The sequence below is a fragment of the Ambystoma mexicanum genome, chromosome 3q (genome assembly GCF_040938575.1).
Source record: "Ambystoma mexicanum isolate Mex_15411 chromosome 3q, UKY_AmexF1_1, whole genome shotgun sequence".
In the NCBI taxonomy this organism is placed as follows: Eukaryota; Metazoa; Chordata; class Amphibia; order Caudata; family Ambystomatidae; genus Ambystoma; species Ambystoma mexicanum.
The window spans coordinates 886,293,063-886,315,804 of NC_090926.1; the positions used below are offsets into that span (position 1 = coordinate 886,293,063).

Consider the following 22,742-nt stretch of genomic DNA (forward strand, 5'->3'; position numbering starts at 1 on the left):
TTACCAGATCGCAACAGGGGTCATTTTGGGTTTCTGTTGCAATGTCCTCAATGTTTATCGCTTTGGGCCTCATGGTGTGGACTACTTGACAAATGTGTTCCTCCGTGTCCTCGGCGACTAACACTTCCTGCTGGGTGGCTGGTCGTGGGTGTCTCGACAGGAAGTCCGCGGGGTTGCCACTGCCCGGTTGGTATACAAGTACAAAGTCATATTGCTGGAGGTGTAGCAGCCACTTGGTGATTCTGGCTGGTGGGTGCGCCGAGGACCCAATGAAGATTGGTAGCAGGGGCTTGTTGTCGGTGATCGCCATGAACTTACGCCCATATAGGTACATGTGGAAGTGTCGACAACCCCCATAGAACGGCGATTGCCTCCTTTTCTATATGGGAATACCTTTGTTCCGTTGCTGTGAGCGCCCTGGATGCATATGCAATCAACCTTTTTGTGCTGTCTTTCGTGACCTGCATCAGGATCGCTCCAAGTCCCACTGGGCTGGCCTCCACAAAGAGTTCTGTCGGGAGGTCCGTGTCGTAGTAGGCCATCTTGGTATCAGTTGATAGGGAGTCTTTTATGCTCTCAAATGCTTTCTGGCATTCGGGGCTCCAGTCCCACTTGGTGCTGGCCTTTGTTAGCTCCCGCAGCGGTTCAGATAGGGTTGCTAGGTTCCGAATGAATCTGCCACAGTAGGTGGCCATTCCCAGAAAACTGCGCACCTCGGTGGGAGTCGTTGGGGGACTGGCAGCTTGGATGTCCGCCACTTTCTGGGGGTCTGGTGATATGCCGGTGCGGTCGAACCTGTATCCAAAAAAAGTTATTTCCGGTTTTAGGAACTCGCACTTCTCTCGATGGATTGTGAGTCCGGCGTTTTCCAACCTGCCCAGTAGTGTCTTGAGTCTCGTGATGTGTTCCTTGGTGTCCGGTGCATGTATTAGGATGTCATCGCTCACGTTCAATACCCCTGGTATGCCTCTGATGACCTCCTGGATGGTCTGTTGAAAAACCTCCGCGGCCGATGATATGCCGAAGCTCAGGCGCTTGTATCTCCTCAGACCTAGGTGGGTTGAGAAGGTGGTGATATAGCACGACTCTTTGTGGAGCTTAAGCTGGTGGTACCCCGCCTTTAGGTCTACCTTCGAGAACACACATGATCCAGTGAGGTCGGTGATGATCTCATCAATTGTGGGTGTTATGTGTCGTTCTCTTTTTATGGCTGCATTGGGCAGGCGCATGTCAATGCAGATCCGAACTTTCCCAGACTGTTTGGGCTTCCTGGTGACCACCATCGGGGAGACCCACGGTGTTGGTCCCGTGGCTTCTTCGATAATGCCAGCAGCTTCGAGTGACCTTAACTCCTTCTCAACCTGTTCCCTCATGTGGAACGGTGTCCTTCGGTGTCTTACCGCACGTGGTTGCACTGATTGATCAATATGTAGTTTGATGGTCTTTCCCTTGAGACAGCCTATCCCGTTCTGTAGCTTGGGGTGTTGCCTGAGGAAGTTCTCGACCTCGGACGCGTCGTCAATGTGGCATATGAATTTGACCACGCCCAGGTCTTCAGCCGCATCTCCGCTCAGCAGGCTTTCAATTCCCGCCTTGACAACGTAGATCTTCGACCACACCTTCTGTTTGCCATGCTCAAGAGTGGTGCGGAACCTCCCGATGACTGGTAAGGGTTTCCGACTGCCGTAGGCAAATAGCCGAGTGTCTGTGGATTTTAGCTCGGGTGGTGGCACAAGGGTTTGGAAAACGGTGGTTGGCATGACGTTTACCGAGGCCCCCGTGTCAATGGTCATCTGTATGTCCTGGCCTTGTATGTTGACCACGCATTTTCGTCGCCTGGCGGTTCTTTTCGACGATGCTGGCCCTTGGTTCAGTGTTGATACTAGGAATACCTTTCGGCCCTTTCCTTCGTTCTCCGTGCCTGCTGTTTGTCGTAGGGCTGAGAGGTCATCCCCTTCCTCTTCCGTCGAGGAGTTGACTACCGCAACCCTCCTCGCGCTGGCTTGTTTCTTTTTTTTCGATGGCCCTTTTTCCTGCGGAGGCTGTAGTGGCGTGTTCGCTGATCTGCACACTCTCGCGTAGTGATCCTTCCTGCCACATGCTCCGCACGTGGTGCCTTGCGCCGGGCAGTTTCGCCTTCCGTGCCTTTGACCCCCACACCATCCACATTCTGTTGGACCTGGTGCTCGAGGCTGCCACCTGTTCTGGGTGTAGCCGCTGCCACTTTCGCTTCTTGTTGATTGTCTGTCCGAGATTTGGGCGACCATCGCTGTGGAGGGTGACGGCTGGAGTTTTTGTAGGGTCACTTCCATGTTGGCGGCCCTGGAGTGGGCAAGCTCCCTCTGCTGACCCAGTTCCAGGATGCGTTGTAGAGGGATGCCCTTTTAACTGAGCACGAGACGCCTCAGCTTCTCCGAGTGAATTCCATTTATGATTTGCCTCCTAATCTCCCTTTCAGTGTTCGTAAACTCACACGACATGGCCAGCTTCCTCAGCCTCGTGTGGTAGGCGTCGAGAGTCTCATCGGTGGCCTGGATGGTCATGCAAAAGATAAAAGTTTCATAGTCTGGATTGAGTTGCGGGAGAAAATGTGCTGTTAGAGCGTCCTTTGCACTCCGGTATGCGTCCTGGCCGTCATCCACATCCAGGGAGTTGAAGATGCGCAGCACCTCGTCGTCCACGCTGAGGAGTAGATGAGCCTTCATCTTACTGGATGACGTGATGTCCTTACATTCCATGGCCATCTCGAACTTTTGTAGCCATAGCTGCCATCTGGGCCCACTGGATGATGGGTCTGTGAAGGGGTCGAATGGCTGGATCAACGTCGACGAACTCCCCTGCGTGCGAGGCGGTGGTGACGCCATTGACAGGTTTGCCGCCATCCTGGACGGTGTTGAGGGTCCCGGGGTAGATGACCCAGTCGCCATGGTGTTGCGTGCGCTTGGTCACCGATTCTCCGCCCTCCGGGTTCGTGCGCACCCTGTGGTGAGGCAGTGTTCCACGTGGTACCAGTACCTACCGGCACCTGTGCTCCGATTGATTGGCGCTTGTGCCATGCAGGAGACGTTGTGCAGGTGATGACCGGGGCAAGCGAGAAGAAAAAAAAATGTTCACCCCCTGAGGATGAGGTGTGGGAGGGGAGTGAAGAAAAAAAAATATATTTTTTTTTTTTTTTGGGGTGGGGGTCACGTGATCTTGGGGGCCCCACCGGGTGTCCAAAAATGTACACGGAGCGTCCGTGTGGCATCCGCGTGTGAAATGGTGGTGGAGCGCGTGGATGCTCGCTCACTTCCTCGTCGCCATTGTTAAATGCTGCTCTCCCGGAGGCCTAGCACGAGGGGCTGGCTCCGGTCCAGGAGGCCACGCAGCCTTGAGCGCGGCGAGGGCAGGAGCGCGGAAGAAACACACACACACGCTGGTCTGCATACGCCCGGAACTGCCTCCCACTCCAGGGGGCGGGGCCTTTATTTAGCTGCCCTACGTCACCGCGCTGCGGGACGTAGGGCGGATATAACAGTCGTCCCAAGGAGTGCAGAGGCCATGTGACCATGGCTGTGGTGGCAACAGAGCCAGGGCCACTGTGTGCTGGGTGCCCCCGGCCATGTGTGCCTCTCCGGTACTCTGGAGCAGGTTGGGTGACCCCCACCCATACATCTGCGGCGTGAGCGTCGCACTGTGGAAGCCCGTCGGGTGATCCCGACATGAGTATGGGGCCTGCCCGGTGACCCGGAGCAGGCCCCCAACATGTGCCTCCATTTCAAAAAATCGTTTTGGGTTGGGTGCACTTCTACATCTGTGCACCGGGGTGCACAGATGTAGAAGTATACCTAACCCAAAACGATTTTTGAAATTGAGGGACAGATGCAAAGCAAGAGGCGCTTGCTTTGCATCTGTCCCACAATTTCTAAACATCGTTTTTCCCCAGCTTTTACCCGGGCCGCCAGAGCGAGACACAGTATGGATGGAACAAAGGGCCATCCATACTGTGTCTCTTCTCTCCGGCGGGGGAGGGGGGGGGGCTCAGCCCCGACTTCATTCTGCAGGGAGGGGGCGGCGGCAGCCGCACCCGAGTCGTAACGTACAGCTAGATCACGAGCTACCGTGACCTACGTAGTACGTATGCTCATTGCTGTATCGTGCTACAATGCACGTGATGAGGGAGTGTTGCTAGGTCCGAGCCCTTGGTTTGCATTTTCTTTGTTCTCAACGTCTAGCGATTCTAGTCTCTCGCCGAGTTTAACCAAAGAGAGGCTTGAAACGCATACCTCTCTCTTACAACTGGTTCACAATATGCGGAAATGAGTGACTGTGTGGCCGCATGCGTAGTCGATAAATAGTGACATTGTACTCTCTAAATATGCACTGACCCAGTGGCCTAATGGATAAGGCATCAGCCTCCGGAGCTGGGGATTGTGGGTTCGAGTCCCATCTGGGTCGAAGGAAGCACATGTTTTGGATCATACTAAAAATATTTACAACAATCTTAAATCTGCCATATATAGATACCTCACATTTCAAAAATAACGAGAAACAACTACATCGTCTTTCTAACTGTGTCGCTATATTTTTTATTTAACCCTCCTTCTGAGAAATACATTTTTCACCAGCTTGGTCGGGATATTTAGGTGGAAACAATATAATTTGAAAAATAAGCATTATTTAGACGACACAAAAACAAATTCCGCCCAAGAAAAACGGACATTTTACTGGAGGTTTTCCGCCACCCCGAAAGTGACCGTAAAAACATTCCTCAGCTGACCTCGACCCTCACAAACAGTTTTTAAAATGTTTTATTTTTTTCAGTGGGAGGGGTTTAGAACATAATCCCCAAGTACATTTCAGCCTGGTGTCTAAACGGATGGTTGTGGAAGTCAGCTCTCAATTTCGTACATGCCAACATTCTGGAACACCCGTGGGGAGGGAATGAGGGAGGGAGCGATTTTGTCATAGAAAGCGGGAGAAATGATTTTTCCCATTATACTTTTTTGGGGTTAGAATTATTTTAGGAGGGAGAAAGTAAACATAGATTAGTTTTATTGTGTTCTGGTTAAAACAATATCTTTCACAATATCAGTACATAAATACAACACCATTTTGTTAACAATCCATACAAAAATATACCATAATTAATCGAAAAACATATTACATCTCACTAAAATGTGCACTATGGAAAGAACCACCAATGGTAATGATCCTAAAATCATGAACACGTACGATATAACTAAAACCCGCCAAATATTTAATAAAATGCTGCAAAAAAAATAGCACTTCTCCCCTCCATAAAAATCCATTCTAGCTGTGTGCTGTGTTCTGCATGCTGCATGCTGGGGCAAGGCCACGCACACCAATCAAGGGCTCACGTTAGAGTCATGCTATCAGTGCATAGCTCTCAACTCACATGGCGGGTGTCATCCACCCTGGAATCAGTTCTTTCACCCGCCAAGCTCCTTACATGTTTATTCACTAATGGGCTATCACCTGACCGAAATGAAATATGCTGTTTTCACCCGCTGATGCAACGAAAACTGTTGGGCAGTAGGTCAGTATCATTCTGCCGGATAATCTGCCCGTTCCCGCGCGGTGGCAGAAATTCATTTATTTTGGGGCAGTGACATGTGTGATGCTTGTTACATCGTGTGTCTGAGCTCCCCATTGTTACGAAGTAAGGAGCGTGTACGCATGCGCGAGCGACCTTGCAACCATCAGACGCCTCTGAGTCTCCCTCATTGTGTGCGTGTGGGTGCGGTATGCGAGGCGGCCTGAGGCCCTCATCACAGCTAACATTGGGGACGAGGAATCGGCATGAATGTGTATGCGGCGAGTTTACGACCTGCAAGTCGTGGCAGTCATTTTACTACGCAGCTCGAATCCAACGCTGCTACGGTCGGCCATTTTGAAATCTAACGTGTGGTAGTAGCGGCCGCGATGGTGCTCGTGCGCATGTGATCTCAAGAGAACAATTTTTGGAATCTTCATGGTTCTCCTGGAAGGGGAGCCATGATTTCTGGCCCTGGGGGCCTAAAAGAAAAAGAAAACTAATCAACCAGTCTGGAGGTCCAGTCAAGAAGGAGTTGCCGGGACAAGGTGACTTCATGCTGTGAAGGAGGTCAGTGGTCACTAGTTACTGGACAAGAAGCTCACTTCGGCCCACAAAGTCTTCCAGCAGTGGTGTGCTGTCTGTGGGGGAAAGGTGTGCGGCCTCACACATGTGGATGAGGTGTCTGTGCGACCTGTGAGAATGAGTGATCAAGAAGGAGAGGCAGCAGCACCAGCGCAAATGTCACGTAGGCAGCATGGCACTCTGGCACCGATGCCAGAAATCGACACATCAGGTCCTCCTTCCAAGTTGGGGCCCAAGTGGCTAAAATGGATCAAGAAGCTGGACATGTTCTTCAGAGCGACTGGGGAAGATGGTGATGATTCAAAGGTTGCGACACTGCTGTACTCGGCGGGAAACGAGGTACTCTGCATCTACAAATCATTGAACATTCAGGTGGTAACGTATGCCGCAGTCAAGATTGCCCTTCAGAATCATTTCATACCGCTATCGAATGTGGACTTTCACAGGTTCGTGGTGTGTAATGAAAAACAACGTGACGATGTGTCCCTAGACCAGTTCTGTGCGCGACTGCGCCAACTCTCAAGCACGTGCAGATAGGACAATGAAGAAGGGATGGTAAGAAACCAGCTAATACAGGGGTGCAACTCGAGTAAATTGCAGAGGCAAATCCTGCGGGAACCTGGAATGACTTTGGCTCAAATCCTAGACACTGGCAGGGTATATGAACTGGCAGAAAGCAAAGGGGCGAAGATGGACGCGGCCGTATGGCCAAGCAAAGGGGAAGAGGCCTTTGACCTAGGGAAGTCCACCCCATGAGTGACTGTGTGGCCGCATGTGTAAGTCGATAAATAGTGACATTATACTCTCTAAATATGCACTGACCCAGTGGCCTAATGGATAAGGCATTAGCCTCCGGAGCTGGGGATTGTGGGTTCGAAGGAAGCACATGTTTTGGATCATACTAAAAATATTTACAACAATCTTAAATCTGCCATATATAGATACCTCACATTTCAAAAATAACGAGAAATCGTCTTTCTAACTGTGTCGCTATATTTTTTATTTAAACCTCCTTCTGAGAAATACATTTTTCGCCAGCTTGGTCGGGATATTTAGGTGGAAACAATATAATTTGAAAAATAAGCATTATTTAGACGACACAAAAACAAATTCCGCCCAAGAAAAACGTACATTTTACTGGAGGTTTTCCGCCACCCCGAAAGTGACCGTAAAAACATTCCTCAGCTGACCTCGACTCTCACAAACAGTTTTTAAGATGTTTTATTTTTTTCAGTGGGAGGGGTTTAGAACATAATCCCCAAGTACATTTCAGCCTGGTGTCTAAACGGATGGTTGTGGAAGTCAGCTCTCAATTTCGTACATGCCAACATTCTGGAACACCCGTGGGGAGGGAATGAGGGAGGGAGTGATTTTGTCATAGAAAGCGGGAGAAATGATTTTTCCCATTATACTTTTTTGGGGTTAGAATTATTTTAGGAGGGAGAAAGTAAACATAGATTAGTTTTATTGTGTTCTGGTTAAAAAAAATATCTTTCACAATATCAGTTCATAAATACAACACCATTTTGTTAACAATCCATACAAAAATATACCATAATTAATCAAAAAACATATTACATCTCACTAAAATGTGCACTATGGAAAGAACCACCAATGGTAATGATCCTAAAATCATGAACACGTATGATATAACTAAAACCCGCCAAATATTTAATAAAATGCTGCAAAAAAATAGCACTTCTCCCCTCCATAAAAATCCATTCTGGCTGTGTGCTGTGTGCTGCGTGCTCCGTGCTGTGTGCTGGGGCAAGGCCACGCACACCGATCAAGGGCTCACGTTAAGAGTCATGCTATCAGTGCATAGCTCTCAACTCACATGGCGGGTGTCACCCGCCCTCGAATCAGTTCTTTCACCCGCCAAGCTCCTTACATGTCTATTCACTAATGGGCTATCACCTGACCGAAATGAAATATGCTGTTTTCACCCGCTGATGCAACAAAAACTGTTGGGCAGTAGGTCAGTGAACTGGCAGAAAGCAGAGGGGCGAAGATGGACGCGGCCATACGGCCAAGCAAAGGGGAAGAGGCCTTTTCCCTAGGGAAGTCCACCCCATCGAAGTCTCGGTGGAGCCAAAAGCGTCAAGATACATCCCCCACCAGGGCACCCCAGCAGCATGTCAATACTACGGTTACGATCAGCCGCACGTAGAGGACTGCCCTGCAAAGTCAAGAGTATGTGGCAGGTGCAACACACCAGGCCACTACGCCAGAATGTGCAGAGCTGCAGCACCAGTGACGACCCACAGGGGCCATGCGAGTAGTGGCAATTTCAGGAGACCACGGAACGTGGCCACGGTAGAGCAATACATACAGAGACTCAACCTGGCTGAAGAGGAAGAAGAGGACGAAGAGATATTCTTCACATCCAATATAGCTACAGGAGCCAGGAAAAGAACGCAACCCACCTGTGTAGTAGACGTTAAAGGCACCCCCACACCAGTCGTAATAGACACAGGTGCATCAGTGTATGTTCTGGCTACAGAGCATTACAAAGCCCTCCCTGGCCCACGGTAGCTGGAAATGTCTAAGGACGGGGTTTACACATTCGAAGGCGACACTCCTTTGCCGATCCAAGGGGTCTTTGTTGCACCAGTTACCCATGGCCCCAATGCGATCAAAGCTCGATTTTATGTGACGGATGTCAGCCCCCATTCTCTCCTGAGCTGCGCCGCATCAGAAGCCCTGAACTTCGTTCACTTCACGTTAGCGGTATACCAGTCAGACATTGAACAGCTCCTGAGCAGGTTTGAAAGCCTCTTTCAGGGAGAAGACAAGGTAAACGCTGAACCGATTCGCCTGCACATTGACGAGACTGTAAGGCCCACCACTCTGAAGCATAGGAGGATACCATTCCATTTAAAAATGCAAGTGGAGAAAGAGCTACAAACACTGATAGACATGGACATTATTGAAAAAGTAGAAGGACCCACGCCGTGGGTATCGCCAATCGTAGTAGCACCTAAACCCAAACAACCAGGTGCAGTCCGCATCTGTGTGGACATGCGTTTGCCCAATGTAGCTATAAAGAGGGAACGTGACATTACCCCGACACTGGATGATGTTATCAGTGAACTACAAGGTGCCAAGGTATTTTCAAAATTGGACCTACGTTCCGGGTACCACCAACTTGAACTTCACGCGGAATCACGCTACAACACGACCTTCACAACCCACGAGGGGTTATATCAATTTAAGAGACTGAGTTTCGGCGTATCGTCCACTGCCTAAGTGTTTCAGAACACTATCAGGGGATCACTGGCTGGTTTAAAAAGGGTCCTCAACATGAGCAACGATATTCTAGTCTTTGCGTCGTCGGAAATGGAGCACATGAAGAGTCTGGAACCGACCCTACAAAGGCTGAGCAAATTGGGTTTGGCGCTGCACAGAAGTAAATGCAAATTTTTCAAGGACCGCATAGAAAATTTTGGGTTTGTCTTTCTCGCAGGAGGAATCCCCCAAACCAGAAAAGGTCCGCGATATTCGCAAAGCAGCAGCACCATAGTCGCCAGCAGAAGCCTGCAGCTTCCTCGGCATGGTGAATTACTGCGGATGATTTATGAAGGGACTTGCATCGCTCTCGGAACCTCTCTGAGCCTTGACAAAAAATTACGTGCCCTGGACATGGGACAAGAGGGAGCAAAAGGCATTCCAGGACATCAAATCGGCACTGTCAGATCAAGACATCATGGACTACTTCGATCCAGCTATCGAGTCAGAAATTGTGGGGGATGCCAGCCCCGTAGGCTTGGGGGCCGTACTGTTGCAGGCAGGCGCACAAGGAAATATGCGACCCATCGCCTATGCAAGCAAAGCGCTGTCCGAGACAGAGAAAAGATACTCTCAAATAGAAAGAGAAGCGCTTGCAATACTATGGGGTTGCCGGCACTTCAACCTTTACACCCTTGGGAAACCAGTGGTGGTGGTCACCGATCACAAGCCTCTGATCCACATTATGGCCGGGGCATCCTCGAAACCTCCCCCATGCATTGAACGCTGGATGCTGTCACTCATAGAGTATGGGGTGAAACTCCAGTGCAGGCCCGGTACAAACAATCCTGCCGATTATCTGTCCCGCCATCCGAACCACAGACGGAAGCAAGGCCAAGGGGAGATTGTTGCATGTCAAGAAATAGTGCACAATGTTGTGGCCATGCCAGTGGCACTGTCTCGACAAGACGTCGTCAGAGCATCCGATGAAGATGAAGTATTCAGGATCATTCAGACGGCAATAGGAAGTGGGGAATAGAAGGAGATACTGGGTAACAACGCAAGACGAGAAATAAGAGCACAATGGGACTTACAAGCGTTGTGGAAGGTGAGGCACAAACTGTCGATTTCAGAGGAAGGCCTGCCCCTACGGGGCCAACAAGTAGTGATCCCAAAATCACTGGTACCAAAGGTGCTTGAACTGGCACACACAGGTCACCATGGGTCCGCCAAAATATAGGCAAGGCTGAGGCCGAAAGTGTGGTTTCCCGACCTGGAAGAGAGAGTAGATGAACATGTACGGAGATGCCTGCCATGTCAGGCTACAAGTCCAGCCGAGAGGGCACCTCCCATCAAATCCATGGAGAGGAGCGAACAACCACAGGGAACAATCCATGCGGATTTTGGTTCGACAGGCAGAGGTATGTACTTCTTGGCCATCATAGATCAGTGGTTGAGATACCCGGAAGTAGAACTGGTAGAATCCACTGCGTGTGACCACACGATCCTAGCACTAGAGAAGATGTTCGCGACCCATGGGTTTCCGACAGTCTTATGCTCAGATAATGGGCCACCGTTCCAAGGCAGTCAGTTTGCAAAGTATATGGAGGAAAGGGGAATACAGCACAGGAAGGTAACACCCCTCTGGCCCCGGGCGAATGGGGAAGCAGAGAGATTCATGAGGACTTTAAACAAGACGTTTCGGATCTCTGCAAATGGAGGAGGGGAACTAAGGAGAAACCTGTTTGAGTTCCTACGAGAGTACAGAACAACCCCCCATCAATCCACTTGGGTTTCCCCAGCGGAGGCCCTTTTCAGACGATGCCCAAGAGGCCTCATCCCCGAGCTTGAAGGGAGAGCACCAGGAGTGATCAATAATGCCCGGGTCAGACAGGAAAGGATGGTCCGGAACGAAAATGAGAGCAAGAGAAGAAATCTACTACAAAAGGAGGTGGCAGTGGGCGACACCGTGCTGGTCAAGAACCGTCATCTGGAGGGGAAAATGTCACTCATCTAGGAGCCGCAACCCTGGAGAGTAACACATGTAAGAAGATCGATGGCAACTGCTGCCAATGGGCGAGGAACTGTAACCAGGAACAAGTCATTCTTCAAGAAAGTGGACTCGAGTCTCACGGAGGAGCCGCCGGAAGATACATCTGAGCCAGGGCAAGAGAAGTTCCACTAGAGGTGGAAGGACCAGAGGAACATGGACCCAACGAAGAAGTACTACTGCCAACCTTCGGGAGTAGCAGTCGGTGCCTGAACAGACAGGGTCGACAACCCCCTGCTCGATTTAAAGACTATATAATGGACTCAGAGAACTGAGCCGTCAGCAGCCAAGGTTGAGTGACTCACGTTGAGTCATAGTTATGTTACATATAGAATTATCAAACAAATATCAGGATGAGAGATCCTACAAACAAGGTATGTGGTGCTGAACAAATCAATTTATTTCAAGAGCACATATTTACTTATTAGTTAGTTTACACAACTTTCGATAAGCACGAAAGTGAATGACAACGGACAACGGACAGATATAATTGTTTACAGTGGGCATATAAGGTAAGTATCAACCTCTTGGATCTTGAGGTCAACAAAACTCCACCCAATTGCACAGACACATTTGACAGTCTGGAAGACTTCTGCTTCAACAAAAAATGCACCCAGGACAGCAAGTGGTCCATGGTGTTAACTACACCCTGGACATACACAAAGAGGGGTTTTCTGTTGTGTCACAGAGGATCGACACGGGTGTGTTTCGGCCATGAAAGGCTGGGTTGTAGCCTGGTTAGATGTTGGCCTTCATCAGGATAAACACCAATGGTGGTGCTGTCCGTAATATCTGTGGATAAATGAGGTTTTGTAAGGATCTCAGGATATAATTGTATAATTTATGGATTTAAAAAATAAAGGCTTGGTGATGCCATCTCGAAACACAGCTTACCTGCTGCTGTGATAGCAGTGGTGATGCTGTATGTGGCCAATCCTTGGATTGTTGCTGGATTGTTGGTGCAGAGCTGCACTATGAACGAGCCGTGGATTCCTGAAGCCTGAGTTGTGTCAGGATACCGGGGGCTTTGTGGCAGGGCCTGGAGGGTCCCTGATCTGGGGAAAAATACATTACAGGTATAAGGAGTGAAGATAACAAGCTCCAAGTTCGAAAGGGGGTGCTGGTGATCCTCCTCGATCTCTATTGCTGGATGGGGCAACCATCCGGCAAGAGGACGTGGTGGTAAGTGTTTCAAGAAAGATTTGGTGGTCGGTGGTGTGCCTGGACTGAGTACCAGGAGACCCATCCAGTGGGTGTTCTGTTTTTAGACAAACGTTGTGTAATGATGGGAGCACCCATCTCAACACAAAATCAAACAACTTGTGAACTAGTTGAGTGTTACGGACGCTACTGCAGCAGTGCTCAGTGGGGTGGGTGCTACAGCTAGATGCCGTTGTCCTGTGAGCATGTGCAGATTGTGGACCAGTTTCAATGGGGTTCGATGGTGACTCGCTATTTACTTTAAGGGGCAGATGCTAATTCTCACATCGTTGATAGTTTAAACTCTCTCTCGTGCGTGCCTAATGTGAAGATAATTAGGAGTGCGGGTGAGATCTTTTGTGGCATCGTGTCTGTCTATACTTACAGAGAGGATGTGAGCCGATCCGAATAAAGAAATGCTGTGGTTTCTACAAGTGAAAAAGCTACGTCCCGGAACATAGGCTATATTATCAAACTTAACTCGATCCGCAAAGTGCGAACGTCACCTGGGGATTCACAACCTGCCAATGGTTGCTGTGACTAGGGGTAAACAGAGCCTAGTGATAAGCTCGTCCCCTCGGGGGGCAAGGGCCAATGGTGCTTGGCGGGGAAAGTGGCACCCAATCATAATGGTCCACATGGTTACACAGCGCGTGTGCCCAATCGGCAGTGGCTCATGAATTAGAGAGTGAAGGCGGTCTCCTGGGCGGAGAACTACTCATAGCCCTAAGAATCATGGGACTTGTGGTTGATTTCGATGCGTTTCTCAACACCAACACCTTTGCTGGGATGATGCGGTATTGATGAGTTCAGAATTGTTCGGAACATCAGATCTGTCGGGGGGGTGTCTGGTGAACTGTGTGGTGTCACCCGGTAGTTCCGCAGGAACCGGTATAGGTCTACTTTCCATAGGCTGTGCTGGGCCTTCGCTATGCGCAGTACTTTGTTTATTGTCCTCATGAATCGTTCAGTGTCGCCATTAGCTTCTGGCAATCTTGGGGTGATGTGGTGGTAGCGGATGTGCATATCGTCTATGTACTTGGTTAGCTCTTTCCCTTGAAAAGGGTCTCCATTGTCACTCTTGATATATTTTGGTAGTCCATGTGTTGAGAAAATCTTTTCCAGGGTGGGAATCACTGCCTCCGCCGCTGTTGATTGCATGATCGCCACCTCGGGGTATCATGAGTAATTGTCTATGGCGACTAAAAGTTATGTACCCTCCTGTACTGAGCAGGAGTCGACACTGCCTCCCACTGTGCCGTACCCCTCGCAGAGGATCATATTGGTTCCGGTCTCGGCGGTGCGCTGGTCACTTAACATGGGTGACATGAAGAAATCACGCTCTTGACTCTCACATCTATCCGGGGAAACCACACCCTGTGTCGTATCCTGACCTTGGTTCTGACCATCCCCTGGTGTCCCTCGTGTGCTAGGGTGATGATCCTGTCCTATAGTTTGGTAGGAATGAGGAAGCCTAGGCCTCTCAGTATCAACCCATCCCTGTCAGAAAACCTCTAGCGGTCGTTGTGCGATTGTGGATGTTTCGGAGGAATTATTTCCACTCGCCCGCTAATATTGCATTTTTCACTATATCGCAGCACGGGTCAGCGTGGGTTGCCTCCATGATGTCTGTAATGCTGACGGCTCTGGTCTTCATCATGTTCACGTTCTTGCAGATATGCTCCTCTGTCTCTCTGGTCTCCTTGACTTCCACTGTTGTTGCTGCTCTCGGGTGCCTGGACAAGAAATCCACCAGACGGTCTGCCCCCACTTGGTACAGCAGGTCAAAATCATATTGCTGGAGGTGCAGTAGCCATTTTCACCATTCTAGCTGGAGGATGCGGCGATGAGTCTGTGAATATTGTGATCAGTGTATGTCCTGAGCTTTCTGCCGTAGAGGTAGAGGTGAAAATGTCTGCAGCCCCACAGGCCTGCAATGGCTTCCTATGTGCAAATATCGCTGCTCGGTGGGCGTCAAAGCATGTGATACATATTGAAGGCAAGCGTCCCCAGATAGCACGATCCTCCCCACAATGAGAGACAATAATGGACTCTCCCAGGATGGGAATAAGCCAGGACAAAGTGCGGGTGAGCTTAAATGGGAGTTTATCAATCAAAATAGGGCATGCAAAGAACTCTGCAAACTCTGAGAGCGCTCTGTCTGACAATAGCAAAGACAGGCTTATATATTTACAAAAAACGTCATAAGAAACTACATGCTATAGGGGGCACAAGTTCGTGGGGATTGGGTGGCGACGACTAGCTATAGGTGCTGCTGCGATGTGGTTTGCTGTGGCTGGAGGATGTCACTGGTTACCCTTGTGGGTTGGGCTGGGCCTGGCAGGTCAGCTGGGCTCCTCCGGACGGTGTTGTTGTGCCAACTGTGGCCAGTGTCAGAGATGAATGTCTTTCCTGACTTTCTGCCCTAGGGCCACGTACACCGCAGTCATTCAACCTTGCAATATTATCTTCCCAGGTAAATCTTCTAATAGGTTATTCTACAGGTTAATGCAACACAGGAGGAAGGCACCCAGAGTGGGGTCTGTTGGCGATTCATCAATACATGGTTACCATCGTCCTGTTGACTGGGTATCAGAGGTTGTGGGGTTGGGTCTCGGGGCATGGGACAGGCGGTCCGTGTTATCATGTCTTGTCAGAAGTCATTATGGATGTGTTCTTGTAATGTTGCCATAATATTGGGTGTCCTAATTTTACAGGGGCCATTAACCTAAGGGGAGCCGGTGGGTCGTGGAGCCTAAGAAAGGGCGCCTTTGGATCTGTGTTTTAAGGCCGGGGTTTACTGCTGGGTTGTAAATAATTCAGGTGGCAGGCCGTAGCCTTGGGTGCTGCGGGGGAATGTGAATGCTTGAAGCGGCTCCAGCCGAGTTGGGGGAGGTGGAGCAGGGCAGCACAGGCCTCTGCTTTTTCGTCTGGCCGGCTTCATTGGGAGGAAGGGGGAATGGCCTTGCGTGTGTCACAAAGGTATTTTCCTCGTGTGTTGCAGACTTTAGGTGGAAGAGACATAAACATTCATATAATATACAATACTCATTGAGTCTTTCCAAAGCTCACGTTTTTGACATTGCCAGTGCCATCTATATGGCCAATATGAGCACATTACTTGTAAACTACGTTTTTAGCAACTACAACATTTTGTTATATGCTTATACATACACGGTAAGTGAGGTAGTAGTAAGGTTGGTGGAGCACGCAGGAACAACCCGCCACTGAGACTGGCGGCAGTGGCACATAGGGGGCTTGGACACACATGTGGTGCATTTTCGTGCACCCCTTACATGAGCCCTCAATATGGTTGCATTTGTCTTCCTTTGCACTCTAGCAGCATTAGTTCAGTTTTGGCGCGGGACCGTGGGGTGCAGTCTTCTTGATAACACACATACCATGAAAAACCACCGGGACGCTTTTACCATTTGCGCATAACTACAGGGATGTAGGTGCTTCATCCCTAATGTCATATGAGCACCCATTCTGCCATTTTCATATATTTTACAGGTTTTTTAGTCAGAGAGGTTGTGGAGAGAACGCTTTCATCACAGGTGGTCTGCTCATTAGTATTTGGGGACTTTGCTTTTGTCAGGGGACCATTGTACAGTTCTTTTCCACCCAGGCCCTGCTGGCCGGGTCATGCTGGAAACAGCGATACACTGCGGAAGGTGAAATGTTACAATGTTGGTATCTAACACTAGCTCATGTCCGTCTGTTCGTGGGAACGGGCTCTTAGCGGATCTGCCAGGGAGCTGTGGCCACAGGGATAAGTGGCACTCTGCAAGGGTGGGGGCCGCGCTGCGGTGCACAGGGCTCAAGTCATTTTTATTAGACAAAATGGTTTCCAGGGCCTAGCTAAATTGAGCATGTTTGGTCAATGTCTTCAGTCAGTGCCCCACCCACCACCTGGGCCCTGGTGGCAGGAAGGACAACTGATGAGCCATGAACCTCACCGGGGGAGAAGAGGCATGGGAGAGGGGTCTCCTGGACCAGTCCTCCCATACATTTCCCCCCTTTCATTACTTAAGTAACAAATACTTTAAATCCTCCAACATCCTGCACTCTTCCTCGTCAGCTACAGCGTCATCCCATGCAGGGGTGCCTTTTATGGGCATCCATGCCCTGCACACCCCTCGCAGGCTTTCACCTCTCCTAGCATATTCATCTGGGGTACAGGTCAGGTATATACAACCGCTCTCCCCTTCTAGGTCCACCCACACTTCCTCATACCATTCAAGTACACGGGGCTCTTTAATTGTAGTGTGCCATAACTTATCTACTATATCCTTGTCGTGGTACATGGGCACCATCTGGAATCTTGACGTGTAATCTGTTCCCGTTTGCACCTGTGCTTCCTGCATAGTTTGTATTGTACCGCGGGCGTTGCCCATTGTCACCATTCTCATTGCACCATTCGGCACTGCGGTGGCACAACATCGAAGACCCACCTGGCATAGGCAAAAAATGAAAAGGAGGAACACTACAGCCGGCATCAAAAACCTGACAGTCATTCCCAGCCATGATGGGACCCAGGAGAAGATATTGTCGAACCATGTACTTTCTTCGGCTCCACCTTCCATTCTCATTCTTTCTCCTAGGTTATGTACTGCTTCGATCACATGGAACAGGGAGCCGTTATCTGCGTCTTCAGAAGGTACGAAAGTGCAGCAGGCACTTCCAATTTTTCGGCAAACACCTCCGTCCATTGCTGTTAACAGGTCCAAGACATACCTGTTCTGCATGGTCATTAGCCGTAGTGCTCGCAGTTCCACTTTTATAGCGTTAAACCCTTCTTGAGTATCATTGGCCAGTTGGATTAGTTCCCAACGTGTGATTTGGAGCCACTTTGCATTTGCTCGTGCCTGGATGCTTGGGACGAGTGAGGCGAAGAACGTTTCTGCAGAGCTGAATAATCGATATTTATCGGGGATCTGTGCCAGCAGTTCTGATGATGCTTTTGATATGTAGTTCGATGATCGTCTGTTTCGGGACAGCGTCCCTTCCTTGTTTCCGGAGGACAGGACATATACTTGTGATTCTGCAGTTGCTTGGAACCCACTCTGTTGAGATTTTCCTTGCATCTCCTTGCCCCCATCAATGTGGCTTTCCGGGATTACCATTAGTGCGGAGTGCAGGGTGGCCAATGAACAGCTGCCACCCCAGGATTGTGGGAGGTATAGGTATGCCTGGTTGCCACATACCCAATAGGTATCCATTAGGGCCGCTGTCCGTTTTCTCAAATCTGGGATGGTGAGGGTCTTGTTACAGTTCTTGTTTGCCCCCATGGTGGTTCTCCCGTCTCCCTTGAAACACAGTTCATAGTTTATTTCTTTCTGCAGCTTGAAGGGTTTTTCGATGGCCGTTACCCAAGTCAATTTTGAGATGTGTTCCTTCCATATGGGTGTGCATGTCTCTTCTATCCATTGCAGTTTCTCTGGTGCCACACCCCGCAGTGCTTCAGCCTTGCACATTATTTCTTCGTCCTTCCACTTGTTGTCCGAAAAAAGTGTCCCTTGTATTACAAAAAAATGGCTCCTCCAAACATACCACTCCTACTGCCTTTGGGTAACAGGTCTTCTCGTTCTGCAGCATCCTAAAAGTTACCTCATGTGCCTGGAAGGTGTTCTTAATTCTGCACAACGTGAGATGAAGGAGACACTGGGCATTGACAATAGGCAACTCTTTCGGTAACAATACTTTGGGTGTACCTGAAGCATGTGGAATGAGGGAGCAGACATAACAGCTCTCACTTGTTGTTTGCTTAGCCGTTGCACTCATGTCCGCATACCATTTATTTGTCTGGTGGGGGTGTCATGGGTCTTCCATTTTGTCTAATCCTAACCCATAATATTCATCATATTTCCTCCTCCCCGTCTCCCTTCTCCGTCTGTTATTCCTTTTTCTAAGGTATTTCCCGGCCTCATGGGCGATGGACAGTGTGGGCCCACCTTTCTCCCTCTCGCCCCCCTTTGCCCAATTATCATATAATATTTCATATCTCACTGTCATTTCTTCATTCTCTTTCTTTATGCTATCTAGCAGTGTGTTTTTGGTTACGGGAGCGGGCCGGCTGGTGGGGGTGTTATATAACCAGGATATAGTGGAGGGGTTACGATCATTCAGACTGCGGGCATTGTAATTGGACACTTTTGGCGGGGGAGTTGTGCTGTTTTGCCTTTTTTCCTTCAAATCTTCATTTTGCTTGATAGCAACATTAGATGGTGTTGTGTAATATCCCCATACCAGTTTAGTTCCATCCCATACCAAAAAATCGCCTTCTTTAGTATTTACAATTGCTGTTTCATTTGTCACATTAGTTCCGTTAATCCCTCCCCCCTCGTTCATCTCGATAGAGATGAACGCTATAAACCAATACGTAACCAGTCCGAAAATAATTGTAAAAAAGAATGTAATGCAAACGGACAACCCACACTCATACGAATATCTACATCTCTCAGCTAAAAATTCTCTATATCTAATAAATCTATCCGTTGCAGGCTGCCCGTTAGTTGCCATTGTAGTTCCTGTTTGAGATATAAAAGTGCATTAAGTGCATGCATGTAAACATTTTGTTGGCACTACCAGTGCCAAGATATCATGGAAGGGGAATGGGATTGGGTAGGGGAGTGGGGTTGGGTTGTCCAGAGAAGGGAGCAGATAACATACGTATTTTTCACATTATTATTTACACATAAATTCTTTTTTTTTTCAATCCTTCAATTTTATCGATAACCTGTAATATAATTTTTCTCGTTAACAATTTTCTCTGTCAGGCACACTTCTTCCATTCACATTTTCACATTCACTCGTCATTTTCATTAGTATTGTTTGCTGTTGTTTGTGCCTCCTCGTCCACCTCTTCCTGCACACTATTATATGCTTTTCGTACATCCGTCAAATGTATCCAGTACTTGAGGCCCTTAACTTTTACAGCCGTAGGGGTGCAAGATACCACTTCATATGGTCCGTGGAACCGTGGTGCATTCCACCGGCGCACAAAGCTCCGGACATAAATGAACTCTCCCGGCATCAGTTGTACCGGTGTTTCGGGTTCCGTAAGGGACTCCGTTGTGTTCCCTTCTTCCCTTGTGAATGGTGGTGAGAGCTGCTTTGATATTGCGCGCGCTGCCCCAGTTAGCTTTTTCAGGTATTCTGTGAACTCATCTCCCAATATCGCGGCGCTTCTGTGCGCGTCTGAGTGTTGGCGCAGTGGGGAGTGTGCTGTGCATTCGTCTCCCTGTCATGATTTTGTGCGGGACAAATGGTGGTCCTTGCTTGGCTGATTCCTCAGCTCAAACAGCACAAGGGGCAAACAGTAAATCCAGTTTTTATTTAATGAGAAAAACAATTTGGACAATCTCCCTTTTAGCAGTCCGTTCATCTTTTCTACCACGCCATTACTTTGAGGATGATAAATCGAGCACAATTTATGTTTTATTCCCAATAATGTCGTCACTTCTTTGAAGAGCTCGTTCACGAAGTGAGTGCCGTTGTCTGAGCGAATTACGTTGCAAATTCCCCAGTGCGGGAATACTTCCCTTACTAGGACCTTTGCAGCGCTTTTAGCATCAGGTCGTGCACATGTGCCTGCTTCCACCCACCTCGAGAATGGGCACACAACCACAATCATGTAGCGTGCCCATTACACCTTTCTCCCATATCTGCGTAGTCAATCTGCAACTCCCTGAAGGGTCCTACTGGTTTTGGAATTGTTCCCCTGAGTGTACGTAACGTCATTCCAGAATTGTATATCTGGCACGTTGTGCACTCCATTGTCAATCTTGATATGTGTTCCTGGAGACACGGCACAAACCAGTCTTCTTGTATTTCTGCTGCAATGTGTTGTTTGGTGTTGTGTGCTGGAAAGTGTAATTGCTGAAACGCTATTTCTAATAGCTTGACTGGCATTACCACTTTCCCTGAATTAGTTTGTCACCATAGTAAGTCTGTTGCTGATTGGCTGCACCCTCGTTTTACCCACATCATCTTTTCATCGCCACTTGCTCCTTCCTGTAGCTCTAGTATTTGTGATATGGGCATCACATTGTATCCTTCTGGGAGCTCTTCGTGTGTCTTGTGCTGCAGCATGTACTCACCTGTTTCATGTTTTTCAAAGTATGAGGCTTCCTTGGCAGCAGCGTCCGCTGCCGCGTTCCCCAAAGACACAATGTCTGTGTTGGACGTATGTGTTTGGCACTTCACTATTGCTACCACTGTTGGATCTCGTAGGGCCTCAATTAACTCCTTCACAATTCTGCATGTTGCACTGGAGTCCCATCTGCTCTTCGAAACCCCCTCCACCCCCATCTTGCCAGACCTCCATGTACTGTTGTCGTCATGTAAGCTGAATCTGTGTATATTGTTACTGCACAACCTTTAGCTGCATGTAGTGCTTCTATTAAGGCAATGAGTTCCGCTGCCTGTGCTGAGAAATGGGATGGAAGGCGATACTGCACTAGTGTCTCATACTCACCTTCTTCTAACCTCACCACTGCCAATCCTACATGTTTCTCTCCCGTGTCCATGTCAATCGATGCTGACCCATCCACAAAATACACCTCCCCCTCGCTCAGGGCATTCTCGCACACTACTGTGTCCTCTCCTCTTTCCCCTGTGTAAGTCGCACAATCGTGTTCCTGCATGTCCTCCAGTGTGCATGCTTCTGTAATGAATGTTGCCGGAATCACTGTCCTACATCGTACCACATTGATATTGGCGCTCGACAGTATTATCGCATAGGCAGTTGCTCGCTGTGTGGTCAGTGTACTATTTGATCTCTCAAGTATTGCAAATAATGAGTGTTCCACAAACAATGTGACAGGGCATCCCATTACTATTGTGGCACTTTTCTCAATGGCGAACGCGGCGGCGGCGAGTGATTGCTCGCACGCGAAATGTCCTTGCATTACCGCATCCAATGTGCCACTATAGTAAGCCAACGGTTTGTGTCCTAGGGAGGTCTTTTGTATCAGTTCAGCTGTCATTAGTGTCCCCTTGCAATGTGAGAACAGGTAAAATTCGCGTTCATAATCAGGATTAGCGAGTACTGGAGCACTCGAAATCAACTCTTTTAGTGACTTAAATGAGGCGCTCATTTCTTCTGACCATTCTATTTTCCTGTTCTCTTGTTGTGCCTCCTTGAGAGCTTGTAGTAAGGGTATGGTGTAGGCTGCATAATCTAATATCCATGCTCTACAATAGTTACACATTCCCAAGAATGTCTGCATCTCTTTCACTGTTGTGGGTTCTTTAACTGATCTTATTGCTTCTACCCTGTCAGGGATTATTCTTTTTCCGTCCTTTGATATCAGCTGTCCCAAGTACAGGACCTCTTTCTGACAGTATTGTAGCTTTTCCTTGTCCACTTTGTACCCCTTATTCGCCAGCAGCGACAGGAGTGTTACTGAGTCTTTTCTGCATGTTTCTTCATTCTGCGCGCAGACGAGCAAATCGTCTACGTACTGAATGATTGTGCTTTCGACTGATAAATTACCCAGGTCTTCGTGCAGTATGCGGTTGAATATGCTTGGGCTCTCACAGTATCCCTGTGGTAGTCTGCAATGTTCATATCCCTTTCCCCCTAATGTAAATGCTGTCAGGTATCTGCTTTCTTCTGCCAAGGGGATAGAAAAGAATGCGTTTTTCAAATCGACCACTGTGAAATGTGATGCCGTTTTTGGGATACTGCATAATATCGAAGCAGGGTTCAGGACCAAATGGAACTCTTTCTGTATGACGTCATTTAGGGGGCGTAAATCCTGGATCATCCTCCAAGCCCCTCCCTTTGCTTTTTTGATCGGGTAGATACATGTGTTACATGGGGAGTTTGAAGGCACTATTATCCCCTGTGCTAGCAATGCAGTTATTGTCTCTTTTATCCCTTCCTCAGCTTCGCGGGACAATGGATATTGCTTCACTCGGGGTAGAATTGCCCCTTGTTTGAGCTTTATTACCACTGGTGTCACTCCATGCAACAACCCCACATCATGGGGGCCTGTTGTCCACAAATTGTTTGACACCAGTCGCATGTCATCATCAAAAAATGATGGTGGTGTTCCCACCACTGCCATCAACTGGACGGGAATTTGTCTAGCCTGAATCAAAATGTCACAGGGCATTGCTATTTCCATTATTATT

General features: G+C 48.7%; 1 non-coding gene across 1 annotated transcript; it reads left to right on the forward strand.

The window, feature by feature from the left end:
- Window positions 1-4,364: 4,364 nt before the first annotated feature.
- On the forward strand, window positions 4,365-4,437 carry TRNAR-CCG (transfer RNA arginine (anticodon CCG)). Its single transcript has one exon. It is a non-coding gene; the product is annotated as a tRNA-Arg (tRNA).
- Window positions 4,438-22,742: the final 18,305 nt, after the last annotated feature.